The following is a 20,629-nucleotide window of genomic DNA, read 5'->3' as shown; positions in this document are numbered from 1 at the left end:
AATCCTACAATCGCCTCTCACTAATGCCTATTGCGGACATGTTTACCTTTCCACTGCTCTCGCTGAACCCAAGGACTTCAAGGAGGCCAGTGGTGCCTAAATCGACCGCTTGGTAGGCGTCTTCACATTCTAATAAAACATGCTCCGTGGTTTCCCTAGCTTTACCGCAGCAAGCACATGCTTCTTCTTCTTCCGTCTTATATCTCGCTTTATAGGTGCGTGTTCTAAGGCATCCCGATCTCGCTTCTAAAAGTAATGAGCTTCCATTTGGGCTGTCATCAATTGTTTCTTTCCTGATTTCGTTTTTTCCTCTTAAGTAGTTACTCATGGCAGGTTTCTTTTCCATTGCCGCCACCCATGAGATTATTTCAGCCTCTCTGACTTTCCGCTTGACCTTCTTTGTTGCAGTGTTTTTACTTATTAATTAGGTACGGTTGTACATTGCAGAGGGGAGGGGCAAAGTAAATACAGAGGCAAATCACAAAATAAGGAAGGAAGGCAAACAACACGGCAAAGAAACATCGTGTGCAAAATAAGAATGGTAAATAGAAACTTCTATGCGTGGCAAAAATACATGGCGTAACAAAAAAAAGAAAGGAAAGAGCATACGATATAAAAATACAAGCCATAATGTGAAATTATGGCATAAAAGCAGTTATTATAGAGAACAAGCAAACGCAACATTAATTTATAACATGATGCTTTGAAGTGAGATCTTAAAGTTATTGGTGTCAATTATGCTTGTAAGTAATGCGGGTAAGTTATTCCAATCTTTGCTCGTTTGGGGAAGAAATGAATATGAAAAGCCGACGGTGTTGCAGTGCGGAATGTTTACCTTTTGGAGGTGGTCTATGCGAGATGAAATGGATGGTGGTGGCTGAACAAAGATAGATCGTAAATATGTGTTGTAGTAGTAGATATTATGGAAAAGACATATGCGAGATAGTTTTCTACGTGTTGATAACAGCGGGAGGTGAAGGAGAGCTTTCATGTTAGTGACACTCGCAGTTCTTTGGTAGTTGGTGAGAATGAAACGGGCTGATCGATTCTGTATTGCCTCTAGAGACTGTATGAGGGTGTCATGACCAGGGTCCCTTACTGATGATGCATACTCTAGTTGTGGACGAATGTAAGTTGTGTACGATAAGAGTTTTAGCGATGATGGTGCTTGAGAAAATTTCCGACGAAACTATCCCAGTGTACGAGTGGCCTTAAATGTTATGTGATCAATATGAGTTTTCCAGGATAGATTGCTGGCAATGTGAACCCCCAAGTATCGATATGACGTTACACATTCTAGTGGGATGTTATTTAGCGTATAGGTGGGGCAGATGACGTTAGTACGAGAAATCCTCATTGTCTTACACTTTCGAATGTTTAATTCTATGCGCCACGTACGACACCACTCATTTATGTCATTGAGATCCTCCTGAATTAGTAGAATATCTGAAGAATTAGTTATTTTACGATACACGACGCAGTCATCCGCAAATAGACACATGTTCGAGGAAACGTGAGTGGGCAAGTCATTAATATAAATTAGGAATAATAAAGGACCGAGCACAGACCCTTGCGGGACGCCGGAGTCAACTGGGGCTAAGGTGAGTTAGCGTCATTAGTGGTTACAAATTGAACACGTGATGTCAGAAACGCGCGAATCCAATTAATCACGGAGGGGTCTATGTTTAGAACGCCTAATTTATGAAGAAGCAAGGGCCGCCTATTCCGGTAGCCCACTGGTTACTGCTGCTGCGCTGGCTCTCCCCACCAGCCAGTGCTGACGGTCAGGATTATCGCTGAGCAGAATAGCCTCCCACTGCTCTTTTGAGGGATTTGGAATGAGGTCAACTATGGGATTAAATTGGCAAGCCCACACCATGTGGTAGAGGTTAGCTACCTCTCCACAGTGTGGGCATTGCGGGGAGTATAGTGTAGGGTGCCACTGGTGTAACTTAGCTGGCGTTGGGTATGTATTAGTTTGTAGTCTCCTAAGAGTGTTCTCTTCCAACTTATTGAGGGATTTATGTGGTGTTGGGTACTCCTTCCTGGCTGTTCTCTATGGTGCGAGATTGTCAGCATACACTGCGCTGTGCGATAACATTTGTTAGGCGGTGAAACGTGTCGCCCGATAAAGACAAACGAGTACACGTGTCAGTACCCCCCCTCTTAAGAAGCGTCGACCCTATGCTGCAAACAAATGAAAGCAATAAAGAAAAACCCCTGTAACAAAGAAACCAACAAAATAAGGAACTTCGTCAGCGTCCGTAAAAGTGTTTAAGACGCACCACGTGGAGTACTTCAGACCGTGCGACGCCGCTGTGATAGCGAAATGCCGTCTGGTATGACCTCATAGTCCAGTGTACAAATACGATGAATGACCTTGTAGGGACCGAAATAGCGCCGTAATAGTTTCTCACTCAGGCCTTGTAGGCGTATCGGGGTCCAAACCCAAACACGGTCGCCGGGCTGGTACTCCACGAAGTGTCGTCGGAGGTTGTGTCGGCTGTCCGTCCTCTGCTGGTTCTTGATCCACAGGCGGGCGAGTTGTCGGGCTTCTTCGGCGCGCTGGAGTTAGGTGGCGACGTCAAGATTCTCTTCGTCGCAGACGTGCGGCAGCATGGCGTCTAGAATAGTCACCGGATTCCTGCCGTAAACCAGCCTAAACGGCGTGATCTGTGTTGTTTCTGGCACCGCCGTGTTGTAAGCAAAGGTTACGTACCGCAGGACCGCTTCTCACGTCTTGTGCTCGACGTCGACGTACATTGCTAGCATGTCGGCGAGGGTTTTGTTCAGGCGCTCCGTGACACCATTCGTCTGCGGGTGGTAGGCAGTTATCCTCCTGTGTCTTGTCTGGCTGTATTGCAGAATGGTTTGGGTGAGCTCTGCTGTAAAGGCCATTCCACTGCAGGTGATGAGGACTTCTGGGGCACCATGTCGCAGTAGGATGTTCTCGACGAAAAATTTCGCCGCTTCGGCTGCGCTTCCTGGTAGAGCTTTAGTTTCAGCGAAGTGGGTGAAACAGTGCATCGCTACAACAATCCACATACTTTCGGATATCGACGTTGGAAACGGTCCCAATAAATCCATCCCGATCTGCTGAAATACTCGGCAAAGAGGTTCGATCGGCTGTAGTAATCCTACTGGCCTTGTCGGGGGTGTCTTGCGTCGCTGATAGTCTCGGTATGTCTTGACGTAACGGCGACGTCGGCGGTTAGACGCGGCCAGTAATCCCTTTCCTGTGCCCTCGACAGCGTCCGGGAGAATCCGAGGAGGCCAGCCGTTGTATCGTCATGTAGGGCGTGCAGTACTTCTGGACGCAGTGCTAACGGAACAACAAGAAGGTAGTTGGCGCGGAGTAATGAGAAGTTCTTCACGAGCAGGTTTTGTTGTAGCGTGAACGAAGACAATCCTCGCTTAAATGCCCTTGGGGCAACGTCGGTGTTCCCTTCCAAATACTCGACGAGGCCTTTTAGCTCTGGGTCTGCTCCTTGCTGTTTAGCGAAATATTCCGGGCTTATTATTCCAAGGAGAGCGTCGTCGTCCTCGTCGTCTTGTAGCGAGGGATCGATGGGGGCACGTGATAGCCAGTCGGCGTCAGAGTGTTTTCGTCCGGACTTGTAGATTACCGTGACATCATATTCTTGCAGTCTGAGGCTCCACCGCGCCAGCCGTCCTGAAGGGTCCTTTAAGTTAGCTAGCCAACACAACGCGTGATGGTAGCTGACTACTTTGAATGGCCTGCAATATAGGTAAGGGCGGAATTTTGCTGTTGCCCAAATGATAGCGAGGAATTCCTTTTTAGTCGTAGAATAATTGCCATCCGCTTTTGATAGCGACCGGCTAGCATAAGATATTACCCGTCCAAGTCCGTCTTTCCTCTGGACTAGGACGGCACCGAGGCCTAGGCTACTGGCGTCAGTGTGTATTTCAGTATCGGCGTCCTCGCCGAAGTGTGCAAGTACCGGCGGCGACTACATGCGTCGTTTCAGTTCTTGAAATGCGTCGGCCTGCGGTGTTTCCCACTTGAAGTCGACATCACATTTGGTTAGATGTGTTAGCGGCTGAGCGATGCGTGAAAAGTCCTTTACAAAGCGCCTATAGTCGGCACACATGCCAAGGAATCTGCGCACTGCCTTATTATCGATTGGCTGCGGGAACTTTGCAATGGCAGCTGTCTTCTGCGGGTCGGGGCAGACTCCAGATTTGCTTATGACGTGGCCTAGAAGCAGAAGCTCGTCGTAAGCAAAGCGGCACTTTCCGGCTCCAGAGTGAGCCCAGATGACTTGATGGCCTCGAGTACTGTCGCAAGCCGGCTAAGGTGATCGTCGAAATTTCCGGCGAAGACGACGACGTCATCCAAGTAAACAAAACAGGTCAGCCACTTCAATCCCGCTAAAACCGTATCAATCACGCACTGGAACGTTGCAGGCGCTGAGCACAGTCGAAATGGCATAACCTTGAACTCATAGAGGCCGTCTGGCGTGATGAAGGCGTTCTTTTCGTGATCCCTGTCATCGACTTCTTTCTGCCAGGAGCCAGACTTGAGGTCCATCGACGAGAAGTATTTTGCGTTGCAGAGCTGATCCAATGCGTCCTACATTTGTGGTAGGTGGTATACGTCCTTCTTCTTGATCTTGTTCAGTCGATGATAATCGACGCAGGAACGTAGAGTTCCGTCCTTTTTCTTCACCAAGACCACTGGGCATTCCCAAGGGTTTTTCAATGGGTGGATGATGTCGTCGCGCAGCATTTCGTCAATTCGTTGTCTTATAGCTTCGCATTCTCGCGTCGAAACTCGGTAAGGGCTCTGGCAGAGTGATCGAGGGCACTCTTCGGGTATTATGCGATGCTTTGCGATTGGTGTTTGTCGAATTCTTGATGACTTCGAAAAGTAGTCTTTGTATCGTCGAAGCAGACTTTTGAGCTATTGCTGCATAATCACGGGGAGAATTGGATTTATGTCGAAGTCTGGCTCGGGAACTACTGTCGTCGGAATAGATGCGGCAGAATCCGAGAGGACAAACGCATCGCTGGTCTCCAGAATTTCCTCGATGTATTCGATCGTGATGCCCTTGTTGATGTGCGTGAACCCCTGGCTGAAGTTTGCTTGCAGCATCGGGTCGATGCTTTTTAAGAGGGGGTTATTGACACGCGTACTTGTTTGTCTTTATCGGGCGACACGATTCACCGCCTAACAAATGTTATCGCAGAGCGCAGGACGCGCCTGAATGTATCGGAATTTTCTGGAATGTTATCCGCGGGTCAAGCGCGTCGGCTTTTTAGATCAGTCGTCGAATGTTCCCGAGTCACCGCTGGGGCCCGCGTGCCTTCCACAAAGTTCTACATTATTCGCGTCGCGCGCACATGCAATCAGATTACAGAAGGTTTGGTCACAGAGAGCGGATGGAAGCATCCATATCATTCCAGAAATTTCCAATACAGGCTGGTGCGCCCTGCGCTGTGCGATAACATGTGTTAGGCCGTGAAACGTGTCGCCCGGAAAAGACAAACAAATACACGTGCCAGTATATATATATATATATATATATATATATATATATATATATATATATATATATATATATATATATATATATATATATATATGTATGTATGTATGTATATACGATCCCATTACTGATATGCCTGTACTACAGGCGGATTGCGAGCTATATATATATATATATATATATATATATATATATATATATATATATATGTATATACGACATCCTACTTTTTAACGCTAGCGTTCGCAGACGAACCAAGCGGCCATTGAATGAAGGATTGAATCGGCATAAATAGGAAGCTACCACTTAGTATCACACGTAGTACACGACATAAAGGACCTGGCATCATTAGTTTCATGCCAACTTTGACTTACCTCGCTTGTTGCTTGAGAGGGCGATGACTACGAGTAGCTAAGCAGCGCCCTGACCAGTCCAGCTACTAATCCTTCAACGCACCACTCCGATAAGGCACAAGAACAGCGATGTCATATAGGGCTGGTCATCGCCGCGGTCTTCCTTTTGTGAGCTTCTATTAGACTCACCCTGCGGTGAGCGGAAGAATTGCGTATCAACTATTTTGCAGAAGCATGCAATTGTTTGCCACTATCATGGACTGGTAGCGCGACCGCCTTCCAACTGAAGAAACCTAATGCATTTTCCTATGTCCGGTTGAGCAAATGAAGGGGCATCATCGCACGCGTTCGATGCTTTATGTCCATGATAATTTGAGGTCACTACTCAAACATGCAGAACTTGCTTGTAAACAGCAAGAAGTACTGGCGCCTTTCAATTCAGAATAATGTGCTCCAGGGAATACAGCATCATTCGGTTGTTGTCCCCTAAAAAGAAGAAGCCTACGGACAGACGCAATAAAGACGGAACCGGAGAAAAAGCTCTAAGAGATGAGCACAAAGGATGAACAGTAAAATTATTTAAGTTGAAAAATTACGCATTTCAACGTTCTCCTTGCAATAATTTTGGAATGACATATGGATTACTTGAAGAAAAATATAACATGACACTTTCCTTCTCCATATTTGTGCCAAAACACCAGATTTCGGTTTATTATAAGGTTACGTTTCTTATGATAGCTCACGCAATTCCCACTGTCTATTTTTCTACTTGTCTATCTGTCTGTCTGCATCTATAACCATCTTCCCACTAGCTTCGGTCGCTAGCAAGTGTACGGTTTATAGGTACACTGGGATGCGGCACTTGGAGACCTCGGTTCAAAACCAACCGTCGGACCAGTTTTGGTGACTAGGTATGTGACACAGCTTACGCGCTGCTGTTCAATGAACCTCTTTCATGCCAACTTGGGTCACTGAATACGAGCCATTGGGTAAAAAGAAACAGAAAGAACTTTAATCTTATCCGGTGTTAGGCTAATGTAACTCGCGTTTTGTTTAGCAATATTATCCTGTCCGATTATATATTCACAACTGTGCCTCGCGCCCACATCGCCGCGGCGCCACGGTATAATACAGCGTATCGAGAGGGAAGCGTGACGGGGCTTTTATGCCGATGAAGAATCACGGTCAAGCAATATAGCCCACAACGTCGCGACGGCTTGATGACGTCAAGGTGGTGTCACGCCCTCCTTCATAGTTTATGGTTTATTTTGAAGATCACCTAGCCTCCTCGCAAGGCCAGAGCTGTTTTTCATGCGGAAGATTTCATTGGCCTCTTCCCTGCATTTTTCGGGCGCTTGCTGGTGTTGTCTTAAAGGACTGGCCAATAATTTCCTCAGTAAAAAGCCGCCACTGGATTAATGGCTAAGCGAGGCAGCCTCTGGCCGCAGCTGCTGTACATAAAAGCAACGATATCTCCAGCGCAATGAAGCTTTATATTAGGCGGCGTCGTACGTGGCTTGTAAAATGGCCTATTTTATGCTGTAGCTGGCAGTCCTCAGATAAGCAAACAGGAACACTGGCAACGCATGTAGCATGTGCGACGCTAATCTCAGGGTCTGACGGCCGACGCTAGTGGAGGTGCGCCTCATCAAGCCACCATTGCGATACGCCTAGTACTAATGTCAAGGCGCTGCTTCAGCTGCGCATCTGTTGCTCTGCGTTGCCATCATGTTGTCCTCTGCACTCTTAAGCACTTTATTCAAAAATGTTGATAAAGGAGGCTGATAGAGAGCGAAAAAACGTTCACAGAGGTAAAAGAGTTTTCGACGCCGAATCAGGCGCTAAATTGCTCAATGCCGCGGTCCAAGCAAATATGCGTGGCCAAGTGCTCGTTGTATTGCGCACGCCATCGATTAGGGCACCGAAGGCTATTCCGCATAATTTTTACTACAGCGAGAAACAAAAACCTTCAATTTGAGCAATTTAGCGCCACTCAGCAAACTACAACAATCATAAGACTATGGATAATTATGAAAACAAAAGCATACGAAAAGTCATATGCGACTTTTAATTGTAGTTTAGAAATGACGCTCTAAGTGCAAATAAACGTGGACGAAAAAGCTAACTGACAATGGTGGGAGCCGAACGCGAAACCTCCGAAATTGAGCGCCTCCAGAAAAAGGCGCTGCCGGGCGCCCCTTATAATACAGTTTATGCAGCTGCCGCGAATGCTTTCATTGAGGCTCATTGGGACACAGATGATCATCGCCAGCAAAGAGTAGACCACGATAACGTGATCCCATCCCTGTCATTCTGGCTACTGATACGCCAGAATGACAGACTTCAAACTACGCGACAGTCGCCCATGACATTCGATGACATAGCAAACCACCTGCAGGATAAAAATACCAGAAGCTTCAATCCAACAGTTACTTGCAACGAACGCGATCAGTTTGCTGGCGGCTTCAATGCCAATCACGAGCATGTTTCTGAAGAGAGCTCAAACGTTGTCTCATCCGCTCCTACTGTGCAATGCCCCAGGAAAAATAATCACACAAAAAAGAAAAAAGATGGCCTCCCATCCATTCTATGTATGTGGTTGGAGAGCGAAGCTGAATATGGTAACTAGAGCGATTACCCATTGCGACGTGGCTTGAAATTATTCACATGGCGACATTCACATGCATGTAACCTATTTATTTGCCTAACAAGTTACAAATCCTTGCGCCGCGGCTTCGTGCATCTACAAATAAGTGGATCGGAGGGGAGAGCAATGCACTTAACTAAATTTTCACTGCACCTCGTACAGCCTTCACTATACGTGGCATCTCCAGAGCTCGGTCAAAGCACATATCAATTGCTAGACGGGTTCGTTTGGGTACTAAAATTGCAGTTACGTCACTTCCTACTTTGTACGCTATGTACAGTTGCCGCTTCCCAGCAACTGCAGCCTATGCAACCGTAAGCTTAAGCACTAAACGTTAGCGGCAATTGCTTTGCATGAAGGCGAGCTATCTGGTTCTTTTTTTTTCTTCCTCCCGCCAGGGCAGCACCGCTCCTCGCCCGGCTGCGCGGAGGCGAGCGCCACCTGCTGGTGCTGCAAGGAACCCAGAGGCGCACGCGGCACGAGCCCCCCAAGCTTTCGCCTACCGACCCGACATACCCATTGAGAGGTACAGCTATATAGCTCCCGCTCTAAAAAGAAAACGAAGAAAAACGAAAGCACGGTACCGGTAAGCAGTACCGGTGGCTATAGATAGCTATTAGTTTTACACGTGTACCACACATCCGATGCGTTCACGTTCGCAGAGCAAGCAGGCACTCACCGAATAAAAAATTGAATATTCGCAAATCAGAAGATAATCCTTAGTACAACACGTGGTTAACTGGAAAGCCGACTGGCACCATTAATTTCATGAAAAATCCGCACTTACGTCGTTTGTCGGTAGATAAACGGATGACTACGATGAGCTAAGCAACGTCGTGACCAATCCAGCTCCTAGTCCTTGCGGCACCACTTAGCGCCGGACGACTCTGCGGTCTTCCTTTTGTGAGCTCCTGTTAGATTCTGCCTGTGGGGCGCGCGAGACTATTATGTCACCACATACATTCTCAATTCAAATTCGATATATTAGATTGTATGCAGTATGAATTGCCCCGCTTAATATTCTTCTTATTACGATAATATATTTCAGAGAAATGCAAATAAACCACGAATTCCGCCAGTTTTTTCAATGTGGCGATCCGAGTAAAATTGTGTTACGAAGTACTCATTGTAGTGCATGTGCCAAAGCTTTACCGGACGAAATTTAATCGGATAACTTTTTGTTTAAAGCAAAACAAATAAAGCTTTAGGTTGAGCAACATATATGCAGTGCACTCCATCAATCTGAAGTCAACAGACGATTAAGTCAGGAAGAGCGCAAGGGAAATTTTTGTAGTGTTATTGGAAGGGTAGAAATAATACGCCAGAGGTAAATGAAAAAGAACAAAAAATGATGCGGATTCGCATGCCTCGTGGCAACAGTGCAGTTTTCTATGCTATTTGCTTTGATTCACGATAATTAGCGGTGGTCTTCACGATGACTGTTTAGTTTCTTCACCGCTTAGTACAACATGAGAGCGCTGAGTTAATCCTGCCCGTTACATTGCGTGAGATACTGCTATTTGTCTGAACGAGAAGAAATCGGGTTTAACCGAGGGGCCCAAGTTTTATTAATCATATCATGAGACGCCAACATATAAAGACACCATACAAAACATGGGAGAAATTGCTTGTACTTACTAACTGAATTGAACAAATGATACATTAATGGCAATGAAAGTGAATGAAAAAACAACTTGCCGCATGTGGGGAACGATCCCACGTCTTCAGTTGCGCGTGTGATGTTCTCACCAACTCAGCTAACGCGGCGCGGTTTCCCTATCCATGCTCTTGGATATTTATGTGTTACTAGAAGAACTAACCTTGGAAGTGGTAGCCAGCGCCACCACTCACAAACCTTGGCGGCGGATGTAGAACATCCTTTCTGCCGCAGGCGTCACGAGAACGTGATATTTCTGTGTGAAGGCAACTGGTCAATACACCCGCACATGCTACCAGAAGGCATCAATGCTTCCGCATTCGAGACCCTTGTTATGTAAGAACAAAAAGAATGGGGTCAACCGAGGGTCCCGATACTTATTAATCATACCATGAGAAGCCAACGCACAAAGAGATCAAGGTTCGCACGCTAGCTTCTTATGATATATATATATATATATATATATATATATATATATATATATACATATATTTGTTGGTGTTTGCACAGCAGGGGCGGACGCGACTGCCTTTTCGCTTCTTTAAGAAATCTGCTCGGGATTTGCGCAGGGGTGTCCCGCCGCTTGAGCGCAATTATTGGATTTACTTGTAGTTTATAAATGATACTCCAAGTGTAAATGAAAGGAGAAGAAAAAGAAAATTGACGATGACGGAGCCGAACGCGCAACCTCCGAAATTGAGCGCCTCGCGAGAAAGATGATGCTGGGCGCCCCTTCTAATGCATTATATGTAGTTGCCGCACATGTCTTCACTGACGCTGACTGGGACTTAGACGATCATTGCCAGTTACAAGTAGACCCCGAAAACTTCCTTCCACCGCTGTCGTTTTGGCTACTGATATTTATGCTACCCTTCAAAAGACACGACATTCGCCCATGACATTCTCTGACATATCAAAACACCAGGAGGTTAAAATACTAGACGCTTCCATCCAACAGTTACATGCACTGAACGCCATGAATTTGCTGGCGGCCTCAACACAAATCAAGAACGTCTTTCTGAAGCGAGCTTAAATGTAGTGCCATCTACTCCTACTCTGCAACGCCGCAGCAAAAAAAAAAGGAAAAGAAATAACAAAAAGAAAATAAAGGAAAAAGAAATCACAAAAAAAAAGAAAAAATTGGCCTCCAATCCATGCTGTATATGTGATTGCACAGAGAAGCTGTAAACGGCCACTAGAACGACTACCCATTGCGCCGTAGCTTGAAATTATTGAGATGACGACATTCACATGCATTTTACGTGATTATTAGCCTAAGAAGTTCCAAACGCAGGCGACTGGGCTCGCGCCGCTGCTTTACCCACGTACAAAAGAGCGGTTCGTAGAGGAGAGAAGTGCACGTAAGCAGACTTATACCATGACTCGATATAGCCCTCACTATACGTGGCATGTGCAGAGCACTGTCACAACACATATCAATTGCTAGACGTCTCCTTTTACGCAAGCAAAGTGCAGTTACGTCACCCACTCCTTCCTACGCTACGTACAGTTGCCGCCTCCCAGCAACTGCAGCTTATGCAACCGTAATCTCTATCGGGAAACGCTTGCGGCGAACTCTATGCGCGAAGGCGAGCTTTCTGGTTCTTTTTTTTTCTTGCCTCCCTGCTGCCGGCGCCGCTCCTGCCACGGATGCGTGGAGACGATCGCCATCAGCTGGCGCGGCAAAAACCCAGAGGCGTACGCTTCGCGCGCCTCCCGAAATTTTGGCTATTGACACTACAGACCCATTGAGAGGTAGAGCTATACAGCACCCGCTCTAAACAGAAAACAAAAATAAAGGAAAGCACGCTACCGGTCAGTAGTACCGGTGGCTATAAATAACGATTAGATTTACACGTGTACCAGATCCCACGCGTTTATGTTCGCAGACCAAGCAAGTACCCATTGAATGCAGAACTGAATATTCACAAATCAGAAGCTATTCCATAGTACGACACGTGTTACACTGGACGGTGGGCCGGCACCATTAGGACCCTGAAAAATTCACACTTACCTCGTTTGTCGGCTGATAAACGGATGACTACGAAGAGCTAAGCAGCGTCGTGACCAATCCAGCTCCTAGTCCTCCCGGCACCACTCCGATAAAGCACAAGAACAACAGCGATGTCCTATAGCGCCGGACAAGGCCGCGGTCTTCCCTTTGTGAGCTCATGTTAGATTCTGCCTGCGGAACGCGGAAGACATGCGCATCAGGTGCTTTGCAGAAGCATGCAGCTGGTTCCCGCTACCACGGGTGGTTATCGCTGCGGTTTTCCGTCTCAAACAACGTAATGCATTTTGTTACACTCGAATGTGCATATGAAGATGGTTCTTCGCATGCGTTTGGTGATTTACGAGTATGCGTTTTGATGTCACTGCTCACAAAACTAAGAACATTTTCGTAAACGGCAATAAATAGCGGCGCCCATGAATCGACAATGAAGTGCTCCAGAGAATACCACAGCATTTGACTGTTGACCGATGAAAACAAGAAACACGGAGACAACCGCAATAATGACGACACCGGTGGACACGGTCTAATTTCAATGGTACACAAATGATAAAGAAAAACTGATTCTAACTGGAAAATTACGGTATTTCAAAAGTCGGCTAGCATTTATTTCGTGAAAGCATATTTTTTACAGGAATACAAATGAAGCGCGCAAGTTTCAATTTTTCGTCTTGCTGCTAGAACCCCAGCGCCGGCACTCAGTGCAGCGCCATAGACTTCCATCGGAAGTTACCATTCCTAGGATACTTCACGCGCTTGCAGGCTATTGTAATACCGGTATTACACGTACACTTCTGATCGCGATGGGTGCCGATCCGGATCGGATTTCTTGATCACGTTCAACAGTGGTCGCTGCAACAGGATCCAACGATCCGGATCGAGTTATCGTCTGCTGATCGTCAGGAACTCTCAGAACTGCATAGTGCTACAAATTCACATTTGCAAAACTGGATAAATTGGGACAATATTTGAATTGAACAGCTTATTATTGCTGGTAAAAAGATTATTAAAAATTTCTTTTTTCTATTCATCTGGCTTCACTTCATGTTTTTCGAGCTTTCAGAATACGCCGCTAGAGGGTGCCGACGTCAGCTTGCTCTCGCAAAAAGGCGCCTGATCGCGATTCTTGGATCGCGATCACCCAAATCTGGATCCCGCAGGATCGCGATCGCAAATGACAGTGACACCCGATCCGAGTCAAGCTCGATCTGGATCGGCCCCAGTGCGATGAGATGTGTACGTGTGACACCAGCATAAATGTACAATTCCTGACGCAGCTGATGGCGCTCCACCTGGAGCGACTATTGAGAGACGCCAATTATGTAGATGTCAAGTCTCTGGGTCTGCTGCGCAGCTTTTTCGGCCTCGCGTGCTACGTCGTAACAACAGGCCCCGCGATTTCTTGAAGTCTGATCAAAATAGATTCATATAAGAGGTTCATAGAAAATTGCTACGAGGTTCACAGCGGTCAAAGAGGTTCATAGAAGAGCTCGAATTTTCCTTTTCGAAGTGCCCTTGCTTTCGCCCGTATTCTTAGCCCTGTTCGCACGCGAATTAAGACGAACAACCAACTGACCGATGCTATCAGGATAATGGTCTTTAACACCAAGTGCTTCACCAAAGGTAACCTTGCGCTTCGCTAGGTGACAGGAGCATTGAACGCCGGATGTGTCTCAGAAAGCGTCTCACGCCCTCTCGCTATTGCGTCTCAATACCACGAGATAATTTTTTTGTGCCTCCTGCGAAGCAACCCTTTCAGCGTCGCCAGCCCAGGCGAAAGTGAGGTCAACGTATGTCCTCGCGCCCGGAGCTGACCATTGACTGGAAAAGAAACACGCGGGCTTTTATGTGACAGCAACCGTCCCATTCTGTGGAAGCGGTAAAGGCAGTCGCGGGGCCTCACTCCTGAAATCCCTAACAAGCCAACTTTCACAGAGCGCCCACTAATATCGGCAAGGAGCCAATGTCAGCGACATCCGCATGAACAGTGTAAACCCCTGCTTCCGGATTACCTCGTGATTGCATATATATGTGAAACCGGGAGACCACCGAAATTGCGGCACATTGTGGGTGGGGTGCTGCGACCAATTAAAACTTTCCGATTGTCCGGAATAAGGACATTCAGTTCCCTTGCTAGTGACTAAGGGAAAACGAAAGCTTCAATGCGGTCAAGTTGGGGTGCCGCGTGCGGTGTGTACTCAAATCTGTGAAGTGCTTCGACATTTAGTGTGATTCACCCTTGTGGGCGGCTGAGATTCCCATAACTTATTAGACTCCCATAACTGGTGAAACTGTTAAGGCCCTCATAACCAAGAAGCTGTGCACTGCAATGCCACTTCTAGATGTGTAAAATAGACCTGCTCATATATCGTCAATATCTCGACTTCATCTCCTCACCAACAAGCAACTCACCGATAGAGACGGATGATGGCATGTCTCTGCAGAGTCATCTTAGTGCAACGACCTCGTATATAGTACAGAGCAGCTGCCACGTTAAGGCGCTCTAGTGGTGGCGCGCGGCTCCGAACCACAAACCCCGATACAAAGCCCTAACACTAGGTAAATTGATTGGCGTGCCGTTTGGACGAGAACAGGCCCCAATAATACGTGCAAAATGTTGTCTAAGTGTTTAGTTTGCTAGTAAGCACGTGTGCTTTGTAATGTGCGAACGAATTCCTCCGTTGCGATGTGTGAATGACTGGCACCGCGGCAGTGCCGGCGGCGTTGCATCTCATGGTTTACTGCTCATTCTGCATCGCAAGAATTTTGTTCAATAAAAAGTAGGGTTTCCCGTGTGCTCTATATCTCAGCCTCTTCAATGTTCCATTTATTATTTTTTCGATCCGCAGCTAAATACCTACGCTTTAGCCACAATATTTCTTTCCTGCTTTTTCGTCTTCTACCTCTCTGCTTTGCGTATGTTCGTTCCTTCTTCCACATAAGGTCCGCACGCATTCGGCAGTTCTACACGAGCGCTTGTCGTTTCTTCCCTGCGCAGAGACATTACTGAACTAATTGAATTCCTCAAAGTAAAATATGTCAGAAAAACTGTGAAGTACAACCAAAACACAACCTACAGACATGATAGCATAAGACTGTTTCTTGAATATACCAGAAAACATAATTCCCTTGCCCGGAAACTCAAACATAAACCCCTTTTCCAGCATTTCTGCCCTTCATAAACCTTACGGTTACATAAGCTGCAGCTGCCGGGAAGTGTGAGACGCAGTCAGTGATCCTTTAATGCTATGATGTTCCACTCTTAAAGGCGAAGCTTTAGTGTTGCCCAATCTTTTTCATAGGGCAAATAATGATGTCGCCATAATATAAACACGCACGGCGCCTTTTGCCTCCCCATACAATCATATAAACACGCACGGCGCCTTTTGCCTCCCCATACAATCACGGTACCGATGCCACACCTGGGGCTCGCATGGAGGATTAGGTCTCCAAAGACGCCCAGCGCTTTGGGTGCAAAACGAATGAAACGAAGTGGGCGCATCGTCAAGGCTCCGCTCAGTCATCGCTTCGAACAAGCCACGACAGCGTTTATTATTATAAATATATATTTTTTTGCTGCTGGCGCGAGCATTTTGTGCGCTAACAATGGAGTTCCTGGTGTGTAGATGTATGCATGCTGCACCACTGCACTTGCAGCGGTTTGCTTGGACGGACGGTACACTTTAAGGCTTCAGACGCTAACGGTTTTCAGTTATTCTCGTCTCGTGGATCGTGGACCGTTGAGGTGCGTCGCCCGCAACGCCGGCGGTAGCGCTTTTCATCCTGCTCGTTCTAGCAGACCTTCACAGCTGGCAAGACGCCGGTATAACGTCCAACTATTCTAGCTGTTTTGATTCCAAATTGGCCATGAGCCCTGTACAATAGGTCAAAATGGTTCGGGCTTAGCCCATATGGGTGTGGAAACCGCCCATGCGGGCTGAACCCGAACCATTCTGACCTATCATGCAGGGCTAATGGCCGATTTAGCATAAAAACAAATTGGAATAATTTTACGTTTTAGGGCCCTAGCCGTCATCGCGTGTGCTTTGTCTACGAGCATGTGGCCCCCCAAATTCTTAGAACATCGTCTGAGGATACACAGTTTTACGCCAAAGCTTGCTGTCGCTCTTTTATCGGGATCATTTCATATTATCACACACAATTTTCTCGGAAGGAGCGAAATAAAGAAGTATAAAACTGTCATGCAACTTCTGGGATAACTTACCGCCGCCGTTGAAGATTGCGATGAAGGCTCTGGCTTCGTAATGATGTTCTCTCGTTGCCTCAACGCTGGTGTAGCTGGTTTCTTCTTCTCTTTCTTCTTCGATTGCTTCATTGCCGACTGCAGAAGTTCACGCGAGCGAAGAGGATGACGAGGACGATGATGCGCATTTATTGCACGTAGTCAATGCGGGATATCAACTAAGAATCGTGGGAAGGAGTTTACCTATGAGAAATTCTTAATCTGAGAGGAGGATCGAAAAAAATAACAAGTGTAGTAAGTGAACGAGCACTCACACTAACCGACTGCGCCCTCTGAGTTACTAATGAAGGAGGCATTGCGCCAATATTACTTAGATAGTAATGCCGGAGATAATTAGGGCATCATTAATGGTGAATATTTAGTATTCGTTTCAGTGAAATCAATAACCATCAAAGAAGGGCACTCGAAGCGATAACAAAAATGTTTGTCCTTCTACAAAAAAGAAGTTCATGCCGTCAACCTGCGTACGTGTTACGGGCAGTGCATCACTGAATCAGTCAAACAATAACGAATGAATGCTTCAATGGCATCCCATCAGAAGCATCCACATGTGTTTGCAATAACAAGGTGCGACAAATTTAGTCAAAAAGAACATCATCTCTACCCGGAAAAAAAAGTTGTTCGACAATTACGATACTGGCTAATTCGAAATTTGAGCGCAACTTCATCTGTGTTCTTATTTCTCGATATACTGAGACAAATAATTTCAGACCCAAATCACCGCATCGCCTGGCACAGGGCCAGTGTCGTCTGCTTTTTCGTAGAGCAAAAGGCAGTATGGTAACTCTGGCAAGAGCAGCGGCATCGCGGCCGGCATTTGAAGAAGACGATGAGGAACGCGAGAGCAGTGGCACGAACGCGTTGGCGCTAGGGTGCCTACATGTTAACGCCGTTGTAGGGTGGTCACAACACTAAAACTTTGACCGTTATTTACCGCCAAATTTTGTGAGTACATATTTTAGTCCACAATCTCGATTAAAGTCGCAGCAGATTCCTGCTTTTTTTTTCTTTTGGCACGTGCTGATGTACCCATGTTGGCACGTGATCTATTAAAGTTCTTTAATTTTGTTTTACACCAACGAGCCCACGAAACCTGCATACATAGCTAATACACAAAAGGGGTCTTCGTTTTCTTTTACCACATCGAACTTGTTTTTTTTTTTCTATTGCATGTCTTACACGTATGCAGCAACAAGTTGTAAGGCACGGTGGGCCGTTCATGGCAGTATTATCTCACGCCAAGAACTTTTCCACCGCAACGCTGTCGGCGAATTCTGATGTGAAATAAACGTGGTTTCATTCATTCATTCACGCCACAAATTGAACTGCATTAAGCATTGTTGTTGCCTTCCGGTTTTAAGGGTGTTTCTTCGGAGTGTGCTGTAATAAAGACTGCGCTTACATAGGCTGTTCAACTAAAACATAGACATGCCGTGTACGGCGCTCAGATACGCTATACGTATGTGGCCGCTGACGCCAAAGCTTATTAAAGGAAATTAGTTAGCTTCACGTGACCTAGGGTTGCGGGAAACGTGGCCTGTCGGCTGGTATTTCGCCAATTTGTCTCCCACACCTTATAATTTGTCGAAAAGTTTCACCCGTCCATTTGGCTGACCTCGGCAAGTACCCTCAGAAAGGCTGTCACCAGGCCAACGCTCAACCCGGTGAATGGTGGCCTAAGAGGTGCGGTCTAAAATTACCCCACCATGCATCTTTGAAATTGTAACACAAATGTTTCATAATGCATGATTAATTGTTTTGGAGCGACGAAAACTTCAACTAAAACACATGAAACACCGTAACCACCATGCACAAAACTACATAATAAAGATGTTGCATAATTAGGTGAAGTGATTGCATGCTCGATTTGGTAAAATAGAGCAATATTCATTAATAGTTCTAACTCGCAAACTACGTCCCGAACATTTATTTATTGTCTATCAGCAGCGTTCTTTGACTGAATAAAGCATAAACCACTGTAGAACTACTTCAATCACTGTCTTTACATCGGAGAAGGCAAACAGCAAGCTGAAAACTTGGATCACAACAAACATGCTGTCCCGTGTGATGCGAAAGAAACTTTTCCCGTACTTCCTTTGCATACTGACGCTGTTATGACGCCACGGCACGCAGCAGCACCTACCGTTTTAGTCGGATGGCAGCTGCTGCAAAACCTAACCTACGAACACGTGTTACTCTCCTAAACCAAATACCAAAACTGCGTTAACAGGTGAAATGTGCGAAAGTAGGAGGGCGAAACTACGAGAAAGGACAATGCGCTTTTACGAAAGTCGCGTACGGAACACTGGCGCATCACATGGTATGCAATACACTCATGCTAAACTACGGAGACATCTGCCCACCTCTTCCACGCAATACCCCTTTGGCAGACCCATGGGCGCCGACTACGGATGCGGGCTCGGCGGCTCGAGCCCCCTCCTCCCCAGTGACGCTAAATCGTCCCCCTCCTCCGCTGCTCACTGTAGTGCGCAATTGTATCGCGATACTTACACCGCTCTGTGTGCTTTCTCTGATCGTTATGTTGCCCCTGTTGTCTCTAAAAGCTTCTCGTAATAATGTTGGTGCGGCCGTGCTTCACTTCTTATGAAAATATACTTTTCGTTATAGTTTATGCGAGCGCTAATAACAGAAGGAAAAGGCCATGAAAGAAATTCAGCAAACTAACCTTCATTTCTTAAGGTATGCACAGGTTTTCCGTGGAGCACCAGCTTTCTTCAACTTGGTCCGTGCTGGTCTTCCCGTGAACGTCAGTGATGCCCACATATGAAAAGCAGTGGGAGGCGTAAGGATTGTGCCTTATATCTTGTATCGACTCCTTCAAAGAACTGGTCATTCGTCAGAAGTTCTAACATTCTTTCACCGTTGTCACTCCAAGGGTAGAGCATAGACGAGCACTTATACTAACGCACGATGAAAAAGGTTCCTAAGATTCCCTGCAATGAAGTTGGGAAATACTTTCTGAAATTGGCATAGAACAATTAGTAGCACTTCAGTTCGCTTTATTGCGATAGCAGTTATAGACACGCCAGGCGCCTTTCTGCCGTCGCCGTGAGCTTCCGCACAAAATCCAAGATCGATAATATCTTTGCCGCACGCCGTGCGCCGTAGCTGCGAGTGAAAGGGCTGAAGGCTTGCGAGGGTGAGCCGGCGATCAAAGTTCAATCTCGCGCACGCAGACACGAAAGCGGGGAAGGTGCGTGCCATTTTTCGTTGCGCTCAAGGCTCCAGGCGGAGGGGAGGGAAAGTGGGAGCGTTCTGTTAGGGCAGCTCGCGCGGACCGCTTTATGTTGAAAGCCATCTGCGACGGCGGAAGAGTCCGGCGCGCGCTGTGTTTTAGCGGCTTAGTTCGCGTTGGAGCGAGACGCAGCATGAAGGTCATCTCGCTCGCTGCTGCTGCCGCGCTTCCTCGCTCCAGTGTTTAGACAGCGAGTTTCTGCTGCAATCAAGTGAGATGTGTTCATGTCTGTTTGAGTGAGCGTGACACCATGCTTGTTATTTTAGTTAATATGCCAATGCTCACAGTGTTATACGGCCGACAAAACCGCTATCCTTACTTCGTATAGCTATCTGTCCATTAATTTCCTACGGTAATCGATGGTTCACCTTTAGGGCATAACTGAAACCTTTTTTTGATCAAATATGGTGCGCCACATGTCGCTGTACGAACAAAAGCGTATTGCGGAGCTGTTACTTGAGGGAATGTCGCAACGCCAGATACCACCTTGTGGAGAGGTCAAGGACATAAGTGAGCATAATTATTAAGAGGAAGCTGTAGCTCGGGTGCTACATGCATGTAGCTCGGGTGCTAAATACATGTAAGAGGAGAATTCCTTACTCTCGGCAACCACTGCACCAAGTTTGGCGAGGTTTGTTGTATATAAAGAAAAAACTTAAAATCTAGCGACTGTTCGCTTCGAATTTTTTATTTAGATCATAAATCTTTCGTAAAAAATGGCATTAATCAAAAATTTTTAGAAAACGAAACTATCAAGTTTACAACTCTTTAACTCAGCAATGAAGAACCATATGACAATTCTGTAAATTGCATCTAATAGTACATCTGAAGCGAAAAAAATTGATATGTTATGCATGAATATTGAAAAAAATGTAGTAATATGGAAATACAGCTTTTGCAGAGCCCTTGTAGACAACGTAAAAAAATTACC

At 46.3% G+C, this 20,629-nt stretch overlaps 1 long non-coding RNA gene across 2 annotated transcripts in view; it reads right to left on the bottom strand.

Annotated features, from left to right (window-relative positions):
• The window catches only part of LOC129386309 (uncharacterized), a 34,342-nt gene extending 17,850 nt beyond the window's left edge, over window positions 1–16,492 (bottom strand). The window contains exons 1-2 of one of the 2 annotated variants that reach the window (XR_008613745.1): window positions 16,404–16,492; window positions 12,182–12,352 (exon numbers count right to left, since the gene is read on the bottom strand). This is a non-coding gene — a long non-coding RNA (uncharacterized lncRNA). Of the gene's footprint in view, window positions 1–5,884; window positions 6,048–12,181; window positions 12,353–16,403 lie in introns of those variants that run through there. The other variant, XR_008613744.1, reaches the window with a different exon arrangement.
• Window positions 16,493–20,629: the final 4,137 nt, after the last annotated feature.

This window comes from Dermacentor andersoni, chromosome 3, assembly GCF_023375885.2.
Source record: "Dermacentor andersoni chromosome 3, qqDerAnde1_hic_scaffold, whole genome shotgun sequence".
Classification (NCBI taxonomy): Eukaryota; Metazoa; Arthropoda; class Arachnida; order Ixodida; family Ixodidae; genus Dermacentor; species Dermacentor andersoni.
This window is presented reverse-complemented; position numbering and strand designations above follow the sequence as displayed.